Raw genomic sequence first — 24,295 nt, forward strand, 5'->3', positions numbered from 1 at the left:
CCCTTCAGATTATTCAGCATGTCAACAACCACTGTAACATATGTTACCCTCAGTCTCCACAATAACCTTCAACATGTTATTTCTGCTTCCCACGACCCCCGAGTCATTATCAAAGTGTCCTTTGACACCGCACGTTCATGGACGCAAGATTTCTGAACAGGCCTCAGAACCATGCCAGGACCAGCAAAAACACCAGCCCGACATTAGGTTCACTTAGTTGAGGAGCAGCTGTGGAAGCTCCATCATTCCACACTGTACTTCCACCAATCTGTCTTACACCCTATGCATAAGACTAATTTTATATCTATGAACCTTTCTAGCTGCTCTCTGCACCTGACATCCACCAAATGCTGCACTATGTCCCCCCCCCCAATTAAATCACTTAACCTTTTTTTATTTTACCAGGTAGGCTAGTTGAGAACAAGTTCTCATTTACAACTGCGACCTGGCCAAGATAAAGCAAAGCAATTCGACACGTACAACAACACATAGTTACACGTGGAATAGACAAAACATACAGTCAATAATACAGTAGAAAAAATAAAACAAAAAGTCTATATACAGTGAGTGCAAATGAGGTAAGATAAGAGAGGTAAGACATTGCTCCCACATTCAACTGAATCATGTTCCCCTCCACACTTGGAACTATCAAAATAAATAGTCGCTCACTCCATGTGTAATCTCCCAGCAATTTAATGGATATTTAGCAAAGTTTCGCATCACTGTGCTGCACCCTGAGGAAGGCACAGTGACCCTGAGGAAGGCACAGTGACCCTGAGGAAGGCACAGTGACCCTGAGGAAGGCACAGTGACCCTGAGGAAAGCACAGTGACCCTGAGGAAGGCAAAGTGACCCTGAGGAAGGCACAGTGACCCCGAGGAAGGCACAGTGACCCCGAGGAAGGCACAGTGACCCCGAGGAAGGCACAGTGACCCTGAGGAAGGCACAGTGACCCCGAGGAAGGCACAGTGACCCTGAGGAAGGCACAGTGACCCTGAGGAAGGCACAGTGACCCTGAGGAAGGCACAGTGACCCTGAGGAAGGCACAGTGGTGCCAAAACGTTGGTAAATACCCATTAAATTGCTGGGAGATTACACATGGAGTGTGCGACTTTCTTTATTTTTATATTTTATAGTTTATTGTCCGTTAGTCAGCACCTCCACACAAACTATTACTCTGGGTGTGCGCCAGCTCATGTTTTTATATTTATATTTTTTATCTATGTTTTTTTAACCCCTCCACACTTGGCAGATATTTTGTATTTCTTTACATTGAACAGCTACATGTCCATTCTTTGAGATTTAAAACACCTCAGTGGGGACGGGACACATTCTCTGATATTGAAAGTAAGGATTCCTGTCTGTACTTTTCCAGGCAAAACCTTCTCAAACATCAACAGCACTGATAACCTTTCACTTCTTTAACCGTTTCCTACTGATCAACCTTTTGGCCTCAATCACTCTTCCTCCCTTCACATGGTTTTTAATATCATCTGTGGACATAGATATCAGGACCACAGTGATGACTCCTCTCAACCTGCATAATCACCAGGGACATGGTCTTTAATATCATCTGTGGACATAGATATTGGACCCCAGTGATGACTCCTCTCAACCTGCATAATCACCAGGGTTTTTAATATAATCTGTGGACATAGATATCGGACCCCAGTGATGACTCCTCTCAACCTGCATAATCACCAGGGTTTTTAATCTTCTTCCAATTAAGCTTTTCCATTTGCAGAATCTGTCAGGCTCTGGAGGAGATGTTCACAAGCTGCAGGCAGGGTAGCCATCTCCGTGTGTTCACAAGCTGCAGGCAGGGTAGCCATCTCTGTGTGTTCACAAGCTGCAGGCAGGGTTGCCATCTCCGTGTGTTCACAAGCTGCAGGCAGGGTAGCCATCTCCGTGTGTTCTGGAGCTGCAGGCAGGGTTGCCATCTCCGTGTGTTCACAAGCTGCAGGCAGGGTAGCCATCTCCGTGTGTTCTGGAGCTGCAGGCAGGGTTGCCATCTCCGTGTGTTCACAAGCTGCAGGCAGGGTTGCCATCTCCGTGTGTTCACAAGCTGCAGGCAGGGTTGCCATCTCCGTGTGTTCACAAGCTGCAGGCAGGGTAGCCATCTCCGTGTGTTCACAAGCTGCAGGCAGGGTAGCCATCTCCGTGTGTTCACAAGCTGCAGGCAGGGTAGCCATCTCCGTGTGTTCACAAGCTGCTGGCAGGGTAGCCATCTCCGTGTGTTCACAAGCTGCAGGCAGGGTAGCCATCTCCGTGTGTTCTGGAGCTGCAGGCAGGGTTGCCATCTCCGTGTGTTCACAAGCTGCAGGCAGGGTTGCCATCTCCGTGTGTTCACAAGCTGCAGGCAGGGTTGCCATCTCCGTGTGTTCACAAGCTGCAGGCAGGGTAGCCATCTCCGTGTGTTCACAAGCTGCAGGCAGGGTAGCCATCTCCGTGTGTTCACAAGCTGCAGGCAGGGTAGCCATCTCCGTGTGTTCACAAGCTGCAGGCAGGGTAGCCATCTCCGTGTGTTCACAAGCTGCAGGCAGGGTAGCCATCTCCGTGTGTTCACAAGCTGCAGGCAGGGTAGCCATCTCCGTGTGTTCACAAGCTGCAGGCAGGGTAGCCATCTCCGTGTGTTCACAAGCTGCAGGCAGGGTAGCCATCTCCGTGTGTTCTCGAGCTGAAGGCAAAGTTGCCATGTTATTTTCCCCATGGCTTTCTCAGAAATTGGGCACCTTTGAAAATTATGTTGTGGGTGAAAATGTATTGGCTGCCGGTTTTTGGGCAACTTCTAAATTTCCCCGTGGCCGCCATGGCATTACTCAACAACAACAAAAACGACTTCACTGTGACCTGCTGTTGCTGACTATCCGGTAGTGAGCAGGCTGTTACTGAGTGAGTGGGGTGGAGGCCCGGAGGAGCGTGTGTGTGTGTTGAGAGGGCACTGCACATAGATTGTAGGCGCTACAGCAGGCAACTGAGTCAGAGCAGCACGCTCGCATGTCGTGACAACTGTTTTACCAGATGTAGGTAGGCCATTTAGATAGAAATAGGTGTCTAGATAATGACAAACGTTTTTTCCCATAAAACATTAACGGGCTAGAACTGATATAGTGGCGACAAAGCACTGTAAAATGACTTTAGGGCACTAGATCGCGTTAGATACATTCGCTCAGAGGACGTTTAAAGTAAACTGCATTCCAATGTCGATTTTTGTGGAAAAATGTATGAAGCAAAGGATTTTATGCATGCTTAGTTCTTGGCTCTCGAGCTCTGCGCAAATTCAGATTTGAAATGGAAGTTATGGAACTCCCTTGCATGCTTCTTTTATGGGGAAAAGGTCCACAATGAAACTGACATTAAATGTGGAGAATGATACATTTGCAACTTTTGCCAATTCATTTATATGCCATTGTAGGCAACTAGTAGCATACCATTTGATACAATACATATGTTGAAATTACAATCTCTGGAGTTTTGTGCCACTTGTGTAGCCTACCTGGATTCAAAATCTTGTCTATAACTTCCGTTTATTGTTGTTTTAGTCTGGTGTTATTATGCAATTATTAATGCCCATGTTTAGTTAATTAAATTGGAAGTTATCAATTGTGATCATGGTCACAGCTCTATCACAAATGTATGAGTCATTGTGGACTTTTCCCTGAAATTAGATGTTGGTCTATCAGAGGCTACTGTGGGCTACCTGCATGTAGCTCAGCAAACAAAGGCAACATTACATTGCAATTATACACCAGATTTTAGTCAGTAGCCTATGCCTATTGAAATAATAAGTCAATCTCGCAAACAGGGCATTTATAACGGTTTGTAGTCTTAACATCTGACACATAATAATGGCACAGTTGCCAGAAAATAGCCTAACATTAGTTTTTTGAATTTCGGCCAAGTGTTCCTTGCAAAGAGATTTTGAGATCTTCTGTCCAACTCTCATCACTCAAACTCTCCTGTCAGATGTATCTATAGTTATGCGCATGCAGATGTATTTAAGCAATAAGGCCCAAGGAGGTGTGGTATATGGCCAATTTACCATGGCAAAGGGCTGTTCTTATGCACGACGCAACGCGGAGTGCATGGGCACAAAACTCAGCCATGGTATATTGGCCATAGATCACAAACCCCAAAGTGCCTTATTGCTATTATAAACTGGTTACTAACATAATTACAGCAGTAAAAATGAAGGTTGTGTCATAGGTCTGATATACCACAGCTTTCAGCCAATGAGAATTTAGGGCTCAAACCACCCAGTTTATAATTAAGCAATAAGGCACCTCTGGGATTTGTTGTATATGGCCAATATACCACAGCTAAGGATTGTGTCCTAAGAACAGCCCTTAGCCATGGTATGTTGGTCCTATAGCGTACCACACCTCCTTGGGCCTTATTGCTTAATCATAGTAGTCAAACAAGTTAAATCGACATCCATTGATGGAAAATGATCTGGCGAGTTTTTATATTTTCTCTTGGGACATATTCTTAAACTCAAAATAATAATAATTTTGATGGAAAACCACATTGGTAGCAGAAGGTGAATGTTGAACTTTTGTTGCATACATAAAAATAATAACGAGCGAGAACTAAAAAGTTCTGTAAGGAATACGCACAAAACAGAAAACAATCACCCACAACCAAAATGGGGAAAACAGGCTACCTACGTATGATTCTCAATCAGAGACAACGATCGACAGCTGCCTCATACCAGGCCAAAAACAGAAATACAACATAGAAAAAAGAACATAGACTACCCACCCCAACTCACACCTTGACCAAACAAACACAAAGACATAAAAAAGGAACTAAGGTCAGAACGTGACAGAGGATGCGAGGAATCAAGGAAATGCAACTGAGATTTTCCAACTGTCCTCTATTGAGATTTTCCAATTTTATTTCCGCTTACTATGTCCTTGTTAGTAGTTTCTCAATACTTAGGATAGCATTCATTATTAGTTGTACATAGATTGCATGAAAATTGACTGAATTGAAGCTGACACACTGGAGAATTCAGATGCTCTTGTTGTTCTTTTACAAGACTAAAGGTGAAATGTGTGTTTACCTATATTGTGGCTACACATTCACTCTCCTCCACTCCTCTCTGTCTCTCAGGTCTCCAGTTCCCTGCCCTCTCTCTCTTTATGACCATGTCTGAAGTTCCCCTACTACGTCTAGGCTTTATGAGTAGTGCCTGTATCTGTCTGCAGTTGTGCCATTTTTACACGCACATACACAACTCTTTCAATAGTTTTCATTTTTTTCTACATTTTTACCACACACATACATACCTGTCACGTTCTTTCCTGTACTTGAATACTTATATTGTGTTTTTATAGTCAGTTGTTTCATTTGTTTATTAATATCTCATTTAGACTTAATCTGCTTATTTCTTCCCGACACCTTTACAGATCTAAGACAAGATGAAAGTAAAAACACATTCTCTTCCTAATTGTATTTTTTTCTCCACCTGCATTTTGTCAGAGCAGTGAAGATGTAGGGCCTCACGAGGTTGGGTCTCAAAGGGAAGGAAGGCCTCGTCATCGACGAAGACGTGGGGAACAGGTCCCAGGTCTTCAGCCCCAGGGAGTGATGCAGGTGGTAGATTCTCCAGGGTGCCATCCTGAAGTGCCTGGCCGAAGGCAGAGTCCCGGAGGGACCCGCCATCACTTCCCTTGCCGTAAGCACCAACATCGACGACACGGAAACAGTAGAAGGCATCTACAACAGCCAAGAGTACAACTGAATATGTACCCGTGTAGTTATAGACTTGCGAACCCAAGTACGGTGGAGCCTGGATTACTACATTTCCCAGCAATGGAGCCAAGACAGTTGGGTAATTCCACCTTTCCAGGAACTAGTCAGTGATGGCCCTCCAGTCTTCCTCCTTGGGGACAGGCATGTATTCACCAACCACAGTCCCAAATGGCTTGTGCCACAGAGGGGGCAATGCCTGCCACAGTGGACCGTCCAACTCCGAAGCTGAATCCAATGGTCCTGTAGGAGTCTCCTGTCACCAATAATCTGAAATATAATTAAAAATAGTGTGTAACTTGAAATTCCACCCACATATTCCACTACATTAGTTTATTATGCTCTACTAATTATATTGTAATACTCATAAACCATCATTAACAATGCCTTGAAAAAGTACAATTCAATCTACGACTACCACCATTTTTTCTATCTAGTACCTAAAAGGGTTCTCCATGGGAGAATCCTTTGAAAAACCATTTTTGGTTCCAGGTAGTACCCTTTTTGGTTCCAAGTATAACCTTTTCCCCAAAGGGTTCTGATGAATGACTTACTGTCTTGAACAACAATGGGTCCTGGAGAAGACTAGCCTACCTTCATCAGGGCAGAAGGCACCCGGATGTTATTTTCATTTGGTAACATTGCATCATTAAAAAGGATTTTAAACCAACTTTGGGAAAAGCTATAGTCCTAATAAACATTCTGTAAAAATACATATGTCACATAGGGGCTTTTAACTACAGAGCCCTTTGGCGAGCTTGGTTTCACATAACATATTGTAATGACCTGACTAGATCATAAATGAACAATTGTCCAGACAGAGGCTTGAGTTTACGAATTGACGGTTTATTACACCAACTTTACACAGGCTACTGTTTGGGCCGTAGCACACGCCAAATAGATGACAGATAACCCACAAGCCAATCGTGACCTTCTCTTGTGAAACCCAGACGTAAGAGAGAGAGAACAAAGGCTGAACCTGGTCTTAACTTCCAATGCTCCACCCCCCTGCCCAACCCCCCTCCACGCCACTCCGCCAACCACCAGGATGCCCGGCATCAGAACATTCCAGGCATTCCCGTGATTGGCAGATAGCAGGTTGATTGACAGGTCGGACCCCGCGAACACCGGGTACTGGTCAGTACAACACAACCACCTCCTAGCCTAACACATAACACACAGCTGTCTGTGCGGGTCGCTACAATATATCTTTACGGTATCAAAGGCTTTAAACATTCACTAGAATTTAGCTTACCGGAGACAAATCGCCACGCGTTCAACTAACTCCCGGTAGTTGGTACCCATCCGGGCGATCCTGGCTCCAACCATCTGGAGCAGGTGATTCAACTCGCTTCGGTTCAGACGAAATCAACTTCGAAATTCCTCTCAAAATAGTCGAAGCTCTTAAACGAAACGGTGGAACTCCCCTGCATGCTTTCGGGACTTCAGCCATCTCTGGACCCACACAGACCTGCGCTTTCGGCGGGGCTGCTCCCAGTCCAACAGCGCGATAAAAATCCCCTTCTTCAACGTTGGTCACATAGTCGAAAGAGCCGACACTCTGCTATCTTGAATTTGTATTATTGCATTTCGCACCAAAACTATGCAGTGACGTAACCGATTGAAACGGTATTTAGCGCGCACCGCTAACTAAACTAGCCGTTTCACATCCGTTACATACGCTACTTATAAAATAAATTATGTACAAAATGAAGCAATCAAACTATTTTTATTATGTAATCCCATTTTTTTAACTAGCTACTGATAAGGATCCTTTAGCTATTTGATTTTGAATTTTAAGACCACTTGAACTATACTGCTATTAGCCCATACAAACGCATTTAATAACATTCACTTGTTCTTGTGTTTCTCCTATATCTGAGAGATAAGGAGATCAATCATTTATTGATTTTACACCATATTTTTGGCATTAAAAAAAAAAGTCTCCATATATATACACTTCCATTCATTTTTTTAACTGGTACCAGGGACCTTCAGATGAGTCTTGTGAGGCCTCATGTTTAGTAGCTTTGACACACTGTTTTAAGGCACAATGTCACACCAGCAGGTCCTGAGCAATTCCACAGATTCTTCCATGAAAACAGACAGTGTTTTCTCTGCCTTCATAATGAGTTTGTAATAGGAGCCAGTGAGTAATAAACAGAACAGTTAGTATTCACATCCGGTCTATGTGACAGAGCATTATTCATTCAGGACAAAAACAGAACATGCCAAAGTATTCATTTCACATGAACACTCATGTACTTCCAAAATGGCTATTAATTGACACACAGCGCAATGTAGTTTGAAACAGATTATTTTTATTATGTTTCTAAGCAGAAACATTGCATTATTTCCGGTCAGAACACAGTACGCTCTGTTTCAACCACAGAACGCTGTGTCATTGGCATTAGACTTTAGCTTTGAGTACTGAAAAGGTGAATGACACTTAGTTTAATGTGTCCCTGAAAAGTATTGCATGACTTTATAGGGAGATCAAAAACAAACAGGAAATGTGCAGAGCTGAACATGCAGTGAGATCATCAATCCTTTGAGTGACATACACATTTGTCCTGCATGGTCAACTTTGGCTTCTGGTTCCTACCATTCTAACTTGCTACCCATCTGACTCTCACAACACACATCCTTTATTGTCTTTCTCAGTGACAGTTCTGACACTTTTGGTTTTTGATGTTGCAGCCCTTGCTGGTGTCACCCGGACCCTTAGGGGGAACAGAAACACAGACCGGTAGCAGACAGATGGGAAATCTCTGCATTAGAGGTGAGCAGTGGAGCACAACCAAGCAGAGCTTGACTGAATGTAGCAGAGAGAGACAGGAGAGGCGGGCTCTTACCCCTGGCCCCCAGGGACGCCCTCTGGTGACCGAGCAGATCTCGGTGTGACCGACAGTGCAACGCAGCCAATCACAGCCCTCATTTTTCTGCACAGTGATAATGCACTGAGGGCAGTGCAAGGCCTCCCCGGAGAGGACCAGGGTCTGAGAGAGAGGGTTGTTTTCTGTGAATATGATATGAGCAATGTCTAACTACCTGAAAACCCTAACATTCCTTCTACTTGTCTTCAATGCTTGTTGAAATCAATCTACAGGTATAAAGTACATGTAAAAGTGTCTGATTGTGTGTCACCTTTAGCAGATCTCTGGTTCTGCAGGCTGCTGAGTCATTCTCAGCATGGCTGTTAGTTCATCCTGGTACTGTTTACAGTCCATCTCTTCATGGATCGCCTGAGAGAGAGAGAGAGAGAGAGAGGGGAAAGTAGAGGAGGTGGTCTTTTCAAATCATTGGTGAATGTAAATGTGATGTGTGTACCTTGCAGAGCAGGCAGTTGTGCTTGTTGCAGATGGGGCAGTGGAACACGTTGACTGTGTCCTCGTAGACACACCGTCCGGAGTTTTCTGGTCTGCATTAGCCAGTGTGTTATACAGAATGTCTATAATATCCAATGTACCAGCTTAAGTAGATAGTATGTTTAAGTATACTGAACAAAAATATAAAGGCAACATGTGAAGTGTTGTGCCCATGACCTGAAATAAAAGATCTCAGAAATATTCCATATGTACAAAAATCTTATTTCTCGCTAAATGTTGTGCACAAATTTGTTTGAATCCCTGTTAGTGAGCATTTCTCCTTTGCCAAGATAATCCACCTGACAGGTGTGGCATAGCAAGAAGCTGATTAAACAGAATGGGCTGTCATGTCATCCTGGTACTGATCATTACACAGGTGCACCTTGTGCTGGGGACAATAAAAGGCCACTAAAATAAGCAGTTGTGTCACACAACGCCACAGATGTCTCAAGTTTTTAGGGAGCGTGCAATTGACATGTAGGGGGTCACTCGGGTCACTAGGCGGTCACTCGGGGTAGGGTCAATAGGGGTATATTCAGTAGAGTCACTAGGGTTAGGGTCACTGGGGGTAGGGTCACTAGGGGTAGGGTCACTAGGGGTAGGGTCACTAGGTTCACTAGTGGTAAGGTCACTAGGGGTAGGGTCACTAGGGGTAGGGTCACTAGGGGTAGGGTCACTAGGTTCACTAGTGGTAAGGTCACTAGGGGTAGGTTCACTAGGGGTAGGGTCACCAGGGGTTGGTTCAATAGGGGTAGGGTCACCAGGGGTTGGTTCAATAGGGGTAGGGTCACCAGGTTCACTAGGGGTAGAGTCATTAGGTTCACTAGGGGTAGGGTCACTAGGGGTCACTAGGGGTAGGTTCACTAGGGGTTGGGTCACTAGGGGTCACTATGCTCACTAGGGGTAGGGTCAATAGGGGTATATTCAATAGAGTCACTAGGGGTAGGGTCACTATGTTGTGTGTTACCCTCAGAAACAGTGGAGAGGCTCTCTGAGCAGGACTCCTTCCCCAGGCTGTAAGTCCAGATAACAGATCATACAGTCCACAGCCTCTGGGTTGGGCACCGGGTCCTTCCCATCTAGCATCATCAGCAGGGCAAAGTTCTCTCTCCACTCTGCTTCTGTAGCCTAGGGAGGTGAGGATCCACAAAAACACAACAATTAACACACAGGCATTCATTTTATTCAAAACAGCATTTTACTTGCTTAATTAGTTAAATACAAGTTTTAAATTCAATAAGATGTTTTTTTGTTCTACTTTCAGTCAAAATGCATTCATTATTAATGAAATTGTGCATTGAGAGGTAACTTTACTTGCTGTTTGTTTTCAATGTGTTTTGAACTTCATGACCCAGACTGAAACAAACAGGAACAGAGTGGGCAACACAGCAGAGTTGTTTTCCCCCTATGAAACAGGTTTCAAGTGGTTGACACACTGCAAAAATGGCCTACATGGACTTGCAGTAGTTACAATATTTATTATAAACATGCAAAAATAGCACCTTTAACAATGTCCTATATAAAAAGATGAACATAAAATGCTTTCATTTGCTTAGACATACAGTATTTGTTTCAAACAAGGTCAGAGGGTAGATAGCCACAATTCTGTCCTATGTAATGTAGTCACTGAGGTTGTGTCGCAAGACAAATGACTATAGCTCAATAGCTTGAGAGAGACTGCATGGGTTGAAGAGATGGGTACATCGTGTTACAGCTGAAAAATATAGAAAGTGTGTGTCAGTCTCCTTCTGTGATGATACGTGGAGCGTGCGAGTCTCTTTCTGTGATGATACGTGGCGCGTGCGAGTCTCTTTCTGTGATGATACGTGGAGCGTGCGAGTCTCTTTCTGTGATGATACGTGACGCGTGCGAGTCTCTTTCTGTGATGATACGTGGAGCGTGCGAGTCTCTTTCTGTGATGATACGTGGAGCGTGAGAGTCTCTTTCTGTGATGATACGTGGCGCGTGCGAGTCTCTTTCTGTCATGATACGTGGCGCGTGAGAGTCTCTTTCTGTGATGATACGTGGCGCGTGCGAGTCTCTTTCTGTGATCATACGTGGCGCGTGCAAGTCTCTTTCTGTGATGATACGTGGAGCGTGCCAGTCTCTTTCTGTGATGATACGTGGTGCGTGCGAGTCTCTTTCTGTGATGATACGTGGAGCGTGCGAGTCTCTTTCTGTGATGATACGTGGAGCGTGCGAGTCTCTTTCTGTGATGATATGTGGAGCGTGCGAGTCTCCTTCTGTGATGATACGTGGAGCGTGCAAGTTTCTTTCTGTGATGATACGTGGCGCGTGCGAGTCTCTTTCTGTGATGATACGTGGAGCGTGCGAGTCTCTTTCTGTGATGATACGTGGCGCGTGCGAGTCTCTTTCTGTGATGATACGTGGCGCGTGCGAGTCTCTTTCTGTGATGATACGTGGAGCGTGCGAGTCTCTTTCTGTGATGATACGTGGAGCGTGCGAGTCTCTTTCTGTGATGATACGTGGAGCGTGCGAGTCTCTTTCTGTGATGATACGTGGAGCGTGCGAGTCTCTTTCTGTGATGATACGTGGAGCGTGCGAGTCTCTTTCTGTGATGATACGTGGAGCGTGCGAGTCTCTTTCTGTGATGATACGTGGCGCGTGCGAGTCTCTTTCTGTGATGATACGTGGAGCGTGCGAGTCTCTTTCTGTGATGATACGTGACGCCTGAGAGTCTCTTTCTGTGATGATACGTGGCGCGTGCGAGTCTCTTTCTGTGATGATACGTGGCGCGTGCGAGTCTCTTTCTGTGATGATACGTGGAGCGTGCGAGTCTCTTTCTGTGATGATACGTGGAGCGTGCAAGTCTCTTTCTGTGATGATACGTGGCGCGTGCGAGTCTCTTTCTGTGATGATACGTGGAGCGTGCGAGTCTCTTTCTGTGATGATACGTGACGCCTGAGAGTCTCTTTCTGTGATGATACGTGGCGCGTGCGAGTCTCTTTCTGTGATGATACGTGGAGCGTGAGAGTCTCTTTCTGTGATGATACGTGGCGCGTGCGAGTCTCTTTCTGTCATGATACGTGGCGCGTGAGAGTCTCTTTCTGTGATGATACGTGGCGCGTGCGAGTCTCTTTCTGTGATCATACGTGGCGCGTGCAAGTCTCTTTCTGTGATGATACGTGGAGCGTGCCAGTCTCTTTCTGTGATGATACGTGGCGCGTGCGAGTCTCTTTCTGTGATGATACGTGGAGCGTGCGAGTCTCTTTCTGTGATGATACGTGGAGCGTGCGAGTCTCTTTCTGTGATGATACGTGGAGCGTGCGAGTCTCCTTCTGTGATGATACGTGGAGCGTGCAAGTCTCTTTCTGTGATGATACGTGGCGCGTGCGAGTCTCTTTCTGTGATGATACGTGGAGCGTGCGAGTCTCTTTCTGTGATGATACGTGGCGCGTGCGAGTCTCTTTCTGTGATGATACGTGGCGCGTGCGAGTCTCTTTCTGTGATGATACGTGGAGCGTGCGAGTCTCTTTCTGTGATGATACGTGGAGCGTGCGAGTCTCTTTCTGTGATGATACGTGGAGCGTGCGAGTCTCTTTCTGTGATGATACGTGGAGCGTGCGAGTCTCTTTCTGTGATGATACGTGGAGCGTGCGAGTCTCTTTCTGTGATGATACGTGGAGCGTGCGAGTCTCTTTCTGTGATGATACGTGGCGCGTGCGAGTCTCTTTCTGTGATGATACGTGGAGCGTGCGAGTCTCTTTCTGTGATGATACGTGACGCCTGAGAGTCTCTTTCTGTGATGATACGTGACGCGTGCGAGTCTCTTTCTGTGATGATACGTGGCGCGTGCGAGTCTCTTTCTGTGATGATACGTGGCGCGTGCGAGTCTCTTTCTGTGATGATACGTGGAGCGTGCGAGTCTCTTTCTGTGATGATACGTGGAGCGTGCGAGTCTCTTTCTGTGATGATACGTGGAGCGTGCGAGTCTCTTTCTGTGATGATACGTGGAGCGTGCGAGTCTCTTTCTGTGATGATACGTGGAGCGTGCGAGTCTCTTTCTGTGATGATACGTGGAGCGTGCGAGTCTCTTTCTGTGATGATACGTGGCGCGTGCGAGTCTCTTTCTGTGATGATACGTGGAGCGTGCGAGTCTCTTTCTGTGATGATACGTGACGCCTGAGAGTCTCTTTCTGTGATGATACGTGGCGCGTGCGAGTCTCTTTCTGTGATGATACGTGGCGCGTGCGAGTCTCTTTCTGTGATGATACGTGGAGCGTGCGAGTCTCTTTCTGTGATGATACGTGGAGCGTGCAAGTCTCTTTCTGTGATGATACGTGGCGCGTGCGAGTCTCTTTCTGTGATGATACGTGGAGCGTGCGAGTCTCTTTCTGTGATGATACGTGACGCCTGAGAGTCTCTTTCTGTGATGATACGTGGCGCGTGCGAGTCTCTTTCTGTGATGATACGTGGAGCGTGAGAGTCTCTTTCTGTGATGATACGTGGCGCGTGCGAGTCTCTTTCTGTCATGATACGTGGCGCGTGAGAGTCTCTTTCTGTGATGATACGTGGCGCGTGCGAGTCTCTTTCTGTGATCATACGTGGCGCGTGCAAGTCTCTTTCTGTGATGATACGTGGAGCGTGCCAGTCTCTTTCTGTGATGATACGTGGCGCGTGCGAGTCTCTTTCTGTGATGATACGTGGAGCGTGCGAGTCTCTTTCTGTGATGATACGTGGAGCGTGCGAGTCTCTTTCTGTGATGATACGTGGAGCGTGCGAGTCTCCTTCTGTGATGATACGTGGAGCGTGCAAGTCTCTTTCTGTGATGATACGTGGCGCGTGCGAGTCTCTTTCTGTGATGATACGTGGAGCGTGCGAGTCTCTTTCTGTGATGATACGTGGCGCGTGCGAGTCTCTTTCTGTGATGATACGTGGCGCGTGCGAGTCTCTTTCTGTGATGATACGTGGAGCGTGCGAGTCTCTTTCTGTGATGATACGTGGAGCGTGCGAGTCTCTTTCTGTGATGATACGTGGAGCGTGCGAGTCTCTTTCTGTGATGATACGTGGAGCGTGCGAGTCTCTTTCTGTGATGATACGTGGAGCGTGCGAGTCTCTTTCTGTGATGATACGTGGAGCGTGCGAGTCTCTTTCTGTGATGATACGTGGCGCGTGCGAGTCTCTTTCTGTGATGATACGTGGAGCGTGCGAGTCTCTTTCTGTGATGATACGTGACGCCTGAGAGTCTCTTTCTGTGATGATACGTGACGCGTGCGAGTCTCTTTCTGTGATGATACGTGGCGCGTGCGAGTCTCTTTCTGTGATGATACGTGGAGCGTGCGAGTCTCTTTCTGTGATGATACGTGGAGCGTGCAAGTCTCTTTCTGTGATAATACGTGGAGCGTGCGAGTCTCTTTCTGTGATGATACGTGGCGCGTGCGAGTCTCTTTCTGTGATGATACGTGGAGCGTGCGAGTCTCTTTCTGTGATGATACGTGGAGCGTGCGAGTCTCTTTCTGTGATGATACGTGGCGCGTGCGAGTCTCTTTCTGTGATGATACGCGGAGCGTGCGAGTCTCTTTCTGTGATGATACGTGACGCGTGAGAGTCTCTTTCTGTGATGATACGTGGCGCGTGCGAGTCTCTTTCTGTGATGATACGTGGCGCGTGCGAGTCTCTTTCTGTGATGATACGTGGAGCGTGCGAGTCTCTTTCTGTGATGATACGTGGAGCGTGCAAGTCTCTTTCTGTGATGATACGTGGAGCGTGCGAGTCTCTTTCTATGATGATACGTGATGCATGAGAGTCTCTTTCTGTGATGATATGTGACGCGTGCGAGTCTCTTTCTGTGATGATACGTGGAGCGTGCGAGTCTCTTTCTGTGATGATACGTGGCGCGTGCGAGTCTCTTTCTGTGATGATACGTGGAGCGTGCCAGTCTCTTTCTGTGATGATACGTGGCGCGTGCCAGTCTCTTTCTGTGATGATACGTGGAGCGTGCGAGTCTCTTTCTGTGATGATACGTGGAGCGTGCGAGTCTCTTTCTGTGATGATACGTGGCGCGTGCGAGTCTCTTTCTGTGATGATACGTGGCGCTTGCGAGTCTCTTTCTGTGATGATACGTGGAGCGTGCGAGTATCTTTCTGTGATGATACGTGGCGCGTGCGAGTCTCTTTCTGTGATGATACGTGACACGTAAGAGTCTCTTTCTGTGATAATACGTGGAGCGTGCGAGTCTCTTTCCGTGATGATACGTGGAGCGTGCGAGTCTCTTTCTGTGATGATACGTGGAGTGTGCGAGTCTCTTTCTGTGATGATACGTGGAGCGTGCGAGTCTCTTTCTGTGATGATACGTGGAGCGTGCGAGTCTCTTTCTGTGATGATACGTGACGCGTGCGAGTCTCTTTCTGTGATGATACGTGGAGCGTGCGAGTCTCTTTCTGTGATAATACGTGGAGCGTGCGAGTCTCTTTCTGTGATGATACGTGGAGCGTGCGAGTCTCTTTCTGTGATGATACGTGGAGCGTGCGAGTCTCTTTCTGTGATGATACGTGGAGCGTGCGATTCTCTTTCTGTGATGATACGTGGAGCGTGCGAGTCTCTTTCTGTGATGATACGTGGAGCTTGCGAGTCTCCTTCTGTGATGATACGTGGAGCGTGCGAGTCTCTTTCTGTGATGATACGTGGCGCGTGCGAGTCTCTTTCTGTGATGATACGCGGAGAGTGCGAGTCTCTTTCTGTGATGATACGTGGCGCGTGCGAGTCTCTTTTTGTGATGATACGTGGCGCTTGCGAGTCTCTTTCTGTGATGATACGTGCAGCGTGCGAGTCTCTTTCTGTGATGATACGTGGCGCTTGCGAGTCTCTTTCTGTGATGATACGTGGAGCGTGCGAGCCTCTTTCTGTGATGATACGTGGCGCGTGCGAGTCTCTTTCTGTGATGATACGTGGCGCGTGCGAGTCTCTTTCTGTGATGATACGTGGCGCGTGCGAGTCTCTTTCTGTGATGATACGTGGAGCGTGCGAGTCTCTTTCTGTGATGATACGTGGCGCGTGCGAGTCTCTTTCTGTGATGATACGTGGAGCGTGCCAATCTCTTTCTGTGATGATACGTGGAGCGTGCGAGTCTCTTTCTGTGATGATACGTGGCGCGTGCAAGTCTCTTTCTGTGATGATACGTGGCGCGTGCGAGTCTCTTTCTGTGATGATACGTGGCGCGTGCGAGTCTCTTTCTGTGATGATACGTGGAGCGTGCGAGTCTCTTTCTGTGATGATACGTGGCGCGTGCGAGTCTCTTTCTGTGATGATACGTGGACCGTGCGAGTCTCTTTCTGTGATGATACGTGGAGCGTGCGAGTCTCTTTCTGTGATGATACGTGGAGCGTGCGAGTCTCTTTCTGTGATGATACGTGGAGCGTGCGAGTCTCTTTCTGTGATGATACGTGGAGCGTGCGAGTCTCTTTCTGTGATGATACGTGGAGCGTGCGAGCCTCTTTCTGTGATGATACGTGGCGCGTGCGAGTCTCTTTCTGTGATGATACGTGGCGCGTGCGAGTCTCTTTCTGTGATGATACGTGGCGCGTGCGAGTCTCTTTCTGTGATGATACGTGGAGCGTGCGAGTCTCTTTCTGTGATGATACGTGGCGCGTGCGAGTCTCTTTCTGTGATGATACGTGGAGCGTGCCAATCTCTTTCTGTGATGATACGTGGAGCGTGCGAGTCTCTTTCTGTGATGATACGTGGCGCGTGCGAGTCTCTTTCTGTGATGATACGTGGCGCGTGCGAGTCTCTTTCTGTGATGATACGTGGAGCGTGCGAGTCTCTTTCTGTGATGATACGTGGAGCGTGCGAGTCTCTTTCTGTGATGATACGTGGAGCGTGCGAGTCTCTTTCTGTGATGATACGTGGCGCTTGCGAGTCTCTTTCTGTGATGATACGTGGAGCTTGCGAGTCTCTTTCTGTGATGATACGTGGAGCGTGCGAGTCTCTTTCTGTGATGATACGTGGCGCGTGCAAGTCTCTTTCTGTGATGATACGTGGCGCGTGCGAGTCTCTTTCTGTGATGATACGTGGCGCGTGCGAGTCTCTTTCTGTGATGATACGTGGAGCGTGCGAGTCTCTTTCTGTGATGATACGTGGCGCGTGCGAGTCTCTTTCTGTGATGATACGTGGACCGTGCGAGTCTCTTTCTGTGATGATACGTGGAGCGTGCGAGTCTCTTTCTGTGATGATACGTGGAGCGTGCGAGTCTCTTTCTGTGATGATACATGGAGCGTGTGAGTCAGTTGTCCTGGTCCAAGTTTTCCAGTATGGACTCGTTTTGAGCACCCGCGCACCCCCCAGCTCTTGTCTCCCTTAAAAATACAGAGAGACAGAAAAGAGTCAGCCTTTGAGAGCCCATCCTACCTTCCCATGTCATCTCAACCCTTACATTATCCTACTAAGCCTTTCCCTTAATAAACCTTTCAACTACAGTCATTCACTTTCAACTGTGTACGTGCAAGAGTGTGCATGTGTGTGTCTACATCAGAGAGTCCTACCGGTCCTTTTCGGCACGGTCTGACAGCTTGCATCAGCACTAGTTGAATGTTTTTACGTGTATGAGTGAGGGAGTGTGTGGGTGTGGATCTGTCTGAGCTTAAAACCATCCTACCTGCTGGTACTGTTGGACAGTTTATTTTTCCTGCTGTATGCGGTGGACTCCAGAGGGTCTGGTTTATGGCTTCCAGGAACAGTAGAACTCTGGACGGTCTGTACTGCAGATCTCACAGCCAGGCCGCATGGGCTTGTTTATGTACGTACAAGAGGGGCAGGCCCAACCCCGAGACACAGCAAGAGCGTCTTTGCAGGTGTGTAGATGGATATCTACTGTATGTCAACTTACTGCATCTAGGTATGTATCAGTTACGTTGAGGGTAAAATCCATTAAGCCGAGTCAAATAGTTATTCAATTATTACCAAGGGGTATTGTACTGAGCTTGTGTGTACCTGAGGGCCTGATTTCTTGGGACTAAGTGCATCATTGAGTTATGGCATCTCCAGGTTGATGAGGTCTTTGATTTCACTGATGTTCAGCCTCTCTGCCCCTGTTCCATTTGGCCCTGTTCCATTTGGCCCTGCTCCATTTGGCCCTGTTCCATTTGAACCTACAGGGACAGGAACAACGCTTGGTCAGGAGGGTGCCAACGATGGGTCCTCATGTCAATGGTGTGTGCGTGTTTAGCAGTCTCACCCTTGCTGCTGTGGCTCAATCTGAGTGGTAGGGTGCTGTAACCCATCCAGTCCTGGGATGTGGGGCAGTTGCTGGGGGGCCCCTGAGGTGGTGTAGCACGGGTGAGGAGGGTACTCTCCTGGTCCTGCTGGAGCAGCTGCCATGTGAGACGGGCCTGGCAGGCGGAGAGGAGGTACAGGAAGGCCGTGTCTCCATCCCTGCGCACCCAATATGATGCCAGAGAGCGCTGCTCGGCACACAGACACTGGCCGATGACCCAGCGCTGCACCCGCGGATGGAAGCCATACTCCAGGAATACCAAGGAGACAGAAAGACAAATAAACGTTGACAGAAAGGTTCTCATGTTAAAACTATTTTATAGCTAAATACATTTTATAAAGGACTGAATTTAAATGTAAACTTTAAAAAATGTATAGACATTGTTTAAGCTGTTCAGACTGCAATACTCAAGCAGCAGGTCAATGGTCGTGTGGGGGAACACTTTCACCGTGACACAACAGGAAGATGAAGAACCCTCGACCACTACAGCCAAGCTTTCACAAAAATATACAATCGTCATCAACTCGTAAAATATGCATTTCCTGTCTTACAAAGTTATATTCTGAATTCTTCAATAACATTCTCTTCTTCTACCCAGGAGCTCTAGTGCTCTTAACTCTCTCCATAAGCTCTGTGTCTCCGTAGCTCCTCTCAGAGGGCTGGATCTTCAGCCCTGCCTGCTGATGAGCTAGGGCGGCAGCGTAGATGGAGGCCGCCTGGATGTCACCAGCCTGGATGACCCTGGTCAGGTCAGCACACATCTCCTCTATAGACCAGTGGAGACAAGAAAGAAACCAAGAGGCAGGGACAGTGAGCCATTGAAAAGGGAAGAAACTAGGCCTATCTACTAATGTACACACAACCGCTATTAAGTATTCACATGAAGCACAAGGGCAATTCGAAATTATGCCTACACTCCGATGTCACTTTAAAATGTATGCCAAACAAAAACCAATGATTGAAAAGTCAAACAAACTATACAATATGCACAAGGACTACTTTTAACAATTTCCACAGAAAATGTTACAAAGACGCATTTACTTGAAGAACAGTACAGATGCAAAGTTTGGTAACAGAATGACGGGCAGTGCTTTTTGTTCCATCATATAAAGTTGTATAGTTTAACTTTGCAATCATAGCTTTTCATTTGGCATACATTTTAAAGTGAAAAATCTGATTCTCATCTTAATTCCCATAATGCAACCATATTGTGTAGGGCTTGGTAAGGCCTCCAGAGGCAGCTGTCTGTCATCGGTGGGAGGGCTGGCTGCCACTGAGGGGTCAGGAGACGAGGACTCAGGTTATTAGGGTTATTAGGGCACAGGAAGGCTAGGATGAGAATTCAGTGGACAAACAGGTCAGAGAGAATAGAGGTACAGTGGCAAAAAAAGTATGTGAACCCTTTGGAAATAACTGGATTTCTGCATAAATTGGTCATAAAATTTGATCTGATCCTCATCTAGGTCACAATAGACAAATAGTCTGCTTAAACTAATAACACACAAACAATTATACATTTTCATGTCTTTTTTTAACACACCCTGTAAATATTCACAGTGCGGGTGGGAAAAGTATGTGAACCCTAGAATTAAATAATTGGTTGACCCTCCTTTGGTAGCAATAACCTCAACCAAACGAGGTTTGCGGATCAGACCTACACAATCAATGGTCAGGAGGAATTTTGGACCATTCCTCTTTACAAAACTGTTTCAGTTCAGCAATATTCTTGGGATGTCTGGTGTGAACTGCTCTCTTGAGGTCATGCCACAGCATATCAATCGAGTTGAGGTCAGGACTAGGACTGGGCCACTCCAGAAGGCGTATTTTCTTCTGTTGAAGCCATTCGGTTGTTGATTTACTTCTGTGTTTTGGGTCATTATCCTGTTGCATCACCCAACTTCTGTTGAGCTTCAATTGGTGGACAGATAGCCTAACATTCTCCTGCAAAATGTTGACAAACTTGGGAGTTCATTTCTCTGTCGATGATAGCAAGCTGTCCAGGCCCTGAGGCAGCAAAGCAGCCCCAAACCATGATGCTCCCTCCACCATACTTTACAGTTGGGATGAGGTTTTGATGTTGGCGTGCTGTGCCTTTTTTTCTCCACACACAGTGTTGTGTGTTCTTTCAAAACAACGCAACTGTAGTTTCATCTGTCCACAGAATATTTTGCCAGTAAAGCTGTGGAACATCCAGGTGCTCTTTTGCAAACTTCAGCAATGTTTTTTTGGACAGCAGTGGCTTCTTCTGTGGTGTCCTCCCTTGAACACAATTCTTGTTTAATGTTTTATATATCATAGACTCGTCAACAGAGATGTTAGCATGTTCCAGAGATTTCTGTAAGTCTTTAGCTGACACTCTAGGATTCTTCTTAACCTCATTGAGCATTCTGCACTGTGCTCTTGCAGTCATCTTTGCAGGACAGCCACTCCAAGGGAGAGTAGCAACAGTGCTGAACTTTCTCAATTTATAGACAATTTGTCTTACCGTGGACTGATGAACATCAAGGCTTTTAGAGATACTTTTGTAAAGCTTGCCAGCTTTATGCAAGTCAACAATTCTTAATCTTAGCTCTTCTGAGATCTCTTTTGTTCGAGGCATGGTTCACATCAGGCAATGCTTCTTGTGAATAGTAAACTCACATTTGGTGTGTTATTTATAGGGCAAGGCCGCTCTAACCAACATCTCCAGTCTCATCTAATTGATTGGACTCCAGGTTAGCTGACTCCAATTCGTTTTTGGAGAAGCCATTAGCTTAGGGCTTCACATACTTTTTCCAACCTACACTCTGAATGTTTAAATGAGGTATTCAATATAGACAAGAAAAATACAGTAGTTTAAGCACACTGTTTGTCTATTGTCATGACTTAGATGAAGATCAGATCAAATTTGACGACCAATTTATGCAGAAATCCAGGTAATTCCTAAGCGTTCACATACTTTTTCATGGTCTCTCCTATCATTGCTATGCAGACGACACACAATTAATCTTCTCCTTTCCCCCTTCTGATGACCAGGTGGCGAATCGCATCTCTGCATGTCTGGCAGACATATCAGTGTGGATGACGGATCACCACCTCAAGCTGAACCTCGGCAAGACGGAGCTGCTCTTCCTCCCGGGGAAGGACTGCCCGTTCCATGATCTCGCCATCACGGTTGACAACTCCATTGTGTCCTCCTCCCAGAGCGCTAAGGACCTTGGCGTGATCCTGGACAACACCCTGTCGTTCTCAACCAACATCAAGGCGGTGGCCCGTTCCTGTAGGTTCATGCTCTACAACATCCGCAGAGTACGACCCTGCCTCACACAGGAAGCGGCGCAGGTCCTAATCCAGGCACTTGTCATCTCCCGTCTGGATTACTGCAACTCGCTGTTGGCTGGGCTCCCTGCCTGTGCCATTAAACCCCTTCAACTCATCCAGAACGCCGCAGCCCGTCTGGTGTTCAACCTCCCCAAGTTCTCTCACGTCACCCCGCTCCTCCGTTCTCTCCACTGGCTTCCAGTTGAAGCTCGCATCCGCTACAAGACCATGGTGCTTGCCTACGGAGCTGTGAGGGGAACGGCACCTCAGTACCTCCAGGTTCTGATCAGGCCCTACACCCAAACAAGGGCACTGCGTTCATCCACCTCTGGCCTGCTCGCCTCCCTACCACTGAGGAAGTACAGCTCCCGCTCAGCCCAGTCAAAACTGTTCGCTGCTCTGGCCCCCCAATGGTGGAACAAACTCCCTCACGACGCCAGGACAGCGGAGTCAATCACCACCTTCCGGAGACACCTGAAACCCCACCTCTTTAAGGAATACCTAGGATAGGATAAGTAATCCCTCTCACCCCCCCTTTAAGATTTAGATGCACTATTGTAAAGTGACTGTTCCACTCGATGTCATAAGGTGAATGCACCAATTTGTAAGTCGCTCTGGATAAGAGCGTCTGCTAAATGACTTAAATGTAATGTAAATGTTGCCACTGTAGGTGGTGACTGACCCCTATGTGCCTCTCTGAGTGATGACATCACCACGGTGGCCCACTCCTGAGCCTCCTGCTGGCAGTGGAAGTTGAAGCTGATGTGGTCATGAGAGGGCATGGCCAAACTCACCTCGTGGCATTTTGCCGACTTCACCTCATAGTGTAGCACCTCAGGTCAAACTCTGCAATGGACTGGAATACATGAGAGAAGAAAAGTGAAGCTCATTTAATCACACTGAAATTGGCCACCTACCAGTGTTTGTTCCCTGGTAGTATAATGACTGTAGTTATTGTACTGATGTCATGTTGGAGCTGTTTTTGGAAGAGATTGGACAGCATAGCAGTAATGTACATCCTATATAAACCTAGCGGGAATGTTTGATGACAAGAACGTAGTTCAACTATTTGATTTACTATTAATGATCTGTTTCAAATAACTGACAGTTCAATGAATGCCTGTCAAAATTAAGCATTTTTATTATTTTTATTTCACCTTTATTTAACCAGGTAGGCTAGTTGAGAACAAGTTCTCATTTGCAACTGCGACCTGGCCAAGTAAAAGCATAGCAGTTCGACACATACAACAACACAGAGTTACACATGGAATGAACAAAATATACAGTCAATAATACAGTAGGAAAAAAAGAAAAAAAGTATATATACAGTATATATACAGTGAGTGCAAATAAGGGAGGAGTTAAGACAAGAAATAGGCCATGGTGGTGAAGTAATTACAATATGGCAATTAAACACTGGAATGGTAGATGTGCAAAAGATGGATGTGCAAGTAGAGATACTGTGGTGCAAAAGGAGCTAAATGAGCCCATGGGTAATGTAATAGTGCAATGGCAAAACCTTCCCTCCCTCCCTGCCTGCCTGCCTGCCTGCCTGCCTGCCTGCCTGCCTGCCTGCCTGCCTGCCTGCCTGCCTGCCTGCCTGCCTGCCTGCCTGCCTGCCTGCCTGCCTGCCAGCTGCAGCGATCGGTTAGCTGCTCAGATAGCTGATGTTTGAAGTTGGTGAGGGAGATAAAAGTCTCCAACATCAGCGATTTTTGCAATTCGTTCCAGTCACAGGCAGCAGAGTACTGGAACGAAAGGCGGCCGAATGAGGTGTTGGCTTTAGGGATGATCAATGAGATACACCTGCTGGAGTGCGTGCTACGGATGGGTGTTGCCATCGTGACCAGTGAGCTGAGATAAGGTGGAGCTTTGCCTAGCATGGCCTTGTAGATGACCTGGAGCCAGTGGGTCTGGCGACGAATATGTAGCGAGGGCCAGCCGACTAGAGATAAGGTAGCTTGCCTAGCATGGCCTTGTAGATGACCTGAGCCAGTGGGTCTGGCGACGAATATGTAGCGAGGGCCAGCCGACTAGAGCATACAAGTCGCAGTGGTGGGTAGTATAAGGTGCTTTAGTGACAAAACGGATGGCACTGTGATAAACTGCATCCAGTTTGCTGAGAAGAGTGTTGGAAGCAATTTTGTAGATGACATCGCCGAAGTCGAGGATCGGTAGGATAGTCAGTTTTACTAGGGTAAGCTTGGCAGCGTGAGTGAAGGAGGCTTTGTTGCGGAATAGAAAGCCCACTCTTGATTTGATTTTCAATTGGAGATGTTTGATATGGGTCTGGAAGGAGAGTTTGCAGTCTAGCCAGACACCTAGGTACTTATAGGTGTCCACATATTCAAGGTCGGAACCATCCAGCGATCGGTTGAAAAGCATGCATTTGGTTTTACTAGCGTTTAAGAGCAGTTGGAGGCCACGGAAGGAGTGTTGCATGGCATTGAAGCTCGATTGGAGGTTAGATAGCACAGTGTCCAATGACGGGCCGAAAGTGTAAAGAATGGTGTCGTCTGCGTAGAGGTGGATCAGGGAATCAACCGCAGCAAGAGCAACATCATTGATATACACAGAGAAAAGAGTCGGCCCGAGAATTGAACCCTGTGACACCCCATAGAGACTGCCAGAGGACCGGACA

The 24,295-nt window shown here is 46.9% G+C and overlaps 1 pseudogene; it reads right to left on the bottom strand.

Moving 5' to 3' along the window:
- Positions 1-8,062: 8,062 nt before the first annotated feature.
- Positions 8,063-22,499, bottom strand: LOC123990414 (annotated as a pseudogene).
- Between the last annotated feature and the right edge of the window lie 1,796 nt (positions 22,500-24,295).

The sequence above is a fragment of the Oncorhynchus gorbuscha genome, linkage group LG12 (assembly GCF_021184085.1).
Source record: "Oncorhynchus gorbuscha isolate QuinsamMale2020 ecotype Even-year linkage group LG12, OgorEven_v1.0, whole genome shotgun sequence".
In the NCBI taxonomy this organism is placed as follows: Eukaryota; Metazoa; Chordata; class Actinopteri; order Salmoniformes; family Salmonidae; genus Oncorhynchus; species Oncorhynchus gorbuscha.